At 60.4% G+C, this 2,586-nt stretch overlaps 1 non-coding gene across 1 annotated transcript; it reads left to right on the top strand.

The window, feature by feature from the left end:
- Window positions 1–2,030: 2,030 nt before the first annotated feature.
- Window positions 2,031–2,102, top strand: TRNAH-GUG (transfer RNA histidin (anticodon GUG)). The gene has a single exon. It is a non-coding gene; the product is annotated as a tRNA-His (tRNA).
- Window positions 2,103–2,586: the final 484 nt, after the last annotated feature.

Here is a 2,586-nt window from a genome sequence, read left to right as displayed (position 1 = left end):
ACACCCTGCCCATGGGCCCAGGAGCCCATTTCAGCTCCTCCCTGGGCCTTCTGGCCCCGTCTGCACCAGGAAGCATGGGAAGGGTCTCTCATTGGCATGTGCAGAGCAAAGCTTCACTGCAGAGTCGCCTGCTCCTGCCTCTGTGGGACTGGGTAGTGCAGGGATCTTAGGACTGAAAGACAAGGCAGCTCCTGCGGCAGGTGAGTCACGTCCCGCAGACCCAGAGACCTTTTCTCTGTCACCCAGCGCCTCCCAGGAGCCCTAAGGAAAGGGTATTCTGCAAGGGGATTTGGCAGAAGACAGGGCTGCCCTGGAGCTGGCTGCACAGGCAAGCCCAGGATGGCTGTTGTTGCAACAGAGGAAACGCCCTGTTCCTCGTGCCTGCTCAGAGCTCCTGTGCGTCTGATAGGGTCCCCTTCCTTCCACGCTGCCCCCCCAGGTGAAAGGCCTCGCTTGCTGTGGCAATAGGGTTAGCCCTAACCCTAAGCCTTTCCCTGGCTGGGAATCGAACCCAGGCCGCGGCAGTGAGAGTGCCGAATCCTGACCACTAGACCACCAGGGAGGAGAGGCCCAGCCTGCCTGTGCACCCACCGGTGGGCACCAGCCCTGCCCTGCAGGGGACCAACCCCTCCAACCACAGCCCCCCACAGCCGGTCAGGAAGACAAATTGCCGTGGCAGCCCGAGCCTTCCCAGGCAACTCTGCAGGCATTCCTCCTTCTTTCTGAGAACGAGGCCCTCAACCAGAGCCTCTGGGCAGCAGGCACCCTGCAGCGGGAAGGCCCAGGGAGTGCAAGGTGGCGGTCGGCGGGGAGGCTGGTCACTGCTGGACACAGGTTTGCACCTGGAAAGTCCCTGAGCAGAAAATCACAGCTGGGCACAAATCACAGCAGCCTGAGACAACAAAGCCCGACAGCACGGGCTTCAAACCCACCTCTCCAAGAAACCGGAGCCAAAATCCAGCTCCTTGCACCACTCACCTATACCCACCAGACTGCAACACTCCTGTCCTGGTGCATGGGTTGGGCTGGGGGAAGTCTGGATTGCCTCTCGCCAGGGGACCGATGCCCCTTCCGGCTGTCCTTGCAGCACAGTGCGAAACGTGAGCACGCTCTTGCTGCAGGTGGCAGCCAGCAGTGGGAGCGGGCTGCTTTCTGAGGGCAGGCAAGCAGGCTGCGAGGGACATAGCAAGGCCAGTGAGGCAGGGACCTCCCTGGCAGGGCACAGGCCCTCAGCACCCGAGCAAGAAGGGAGAGCTGGTTGAGTGTCAGGAACGAGGGCCAGGCACAGAGCAGTGGTTGCCAGCCAAGTCCAAAGTGCTGAGACGGGTCTGAGGCCAAGCTCTGGAGCCCGGTCAGCCAGGGAAGGGCAGGGTCAGCGAGGTGCATGGCGGCCAGGGCCGGGCATGGCTGCAACATAGCTCAGGCGAGGAGCAGCTCCCTTCTGCTGAGCCACCTCCGCCACCCAGCGCAGCACTCCTGCAGCTGCAACCTCTCGCCAGGACCTCTCCCAGCAGCAGGAGCAGAGCAAGTGGGGAAAGGACCGTCGCTCTTTGTGGAGGTGCGCCCACAGGCTCACACTGCACCCCAGGGTGCGTGGTGGAGGGGACACTTGAGCAGAAAGAGCCAGGGCTGGGCACGGAGCAGTTCCTATCCCCTGTGCTATGCACCTGCCTTCCCCCCTACACCACCCTCTGTCCAGCTGGCTACGCGGGGCCGCTCTTTGCAGAGTTGTCCTTTCCTCATCGCCAGCCCCTGGACATGCCCCGTAACTTCCTTCAGTCCAGTTCTTTGCCATCCCCAAGAACTGAGACTTCTGAAAAGGTGAATCTAGAGCGTGAGTTTGCCTCCCCTCTCCCAGGGAGGCACATGAGGGCTTGCGCTGTTCGGGTGCTGCTCTGCAAGGACACAGACTCGCATTTTCTGACTTCTCCCTGCTAGCCTGCCGTCACCTGACAGCTCTGGCTGCTCCGCAGGAGGGCAGAAGGCAGGAGGAACAAATGGCCCGAGGAGGAAAGGCAATCACATGGGCAGCTGTGATCGTATAGTGGTTAGTACTCTGCGTTGTGGCCGCAGCAACCTCGGTTCGAATCCGAGTCACAGCAATGGTTTTGCAAAGCCCGCCGGGTGAAAAGGAGAGTTGGAAAAGACACGGGAGGCACCCGCAAGGGTAGGCCAAGGGGTTTGTTTCCAAAGATGCCATGGCCTAGGCAGCTCTTCCTAGGAAGTTCGAAACATTCAGTGGGCTCGTGCCTAAAATGATTTCCTGGTTTCTAGTGATCGTGCAGTGTCTTCTGCTGTGGGGCTGCCGTGACAGCTACCCCTGCTTCTGGGAAAGCAGTCAAGCTTCTCCGTTCTCCAGGCCAAGCTTGAGAACTGAGAGAGTCTGCCTGGAAAGTGCCCAGCTTTTCACCTTTCCTTTCCCTTGCCCTTGCTCTCCGTGTTGCAGTCAGGGCACTCTCAGCTCCACACACAAACTGCCCTGCAGCCCCAGCCCACCCGCAACTGCCATCCCACGCCATAGAGACCCCCAACACAAGTAGCTCTTCCCTGGGAGAAAGAAGTCGCTTTTTTTTTTTCTTCAGGGGG

This window comes from Struthio camelus, chromosome 10 (genome assembly GCF_040807025.1).
Source record: "Struthio camelus isolate bStrCam1 chromosome 10, bStrCam1.hap1, whole genome shotgun sequence".
NCBI lineage: Eukaryota > Metazoa > Chordata > Aves > Struthioniformes > Struthionidae > Struthio > Struthio camelus.
The sequence above is the reverse complement of the archived record's forward strand: the minus strand, read 5'-3'. Positions and strand labels throughout refer to the sequence as shown.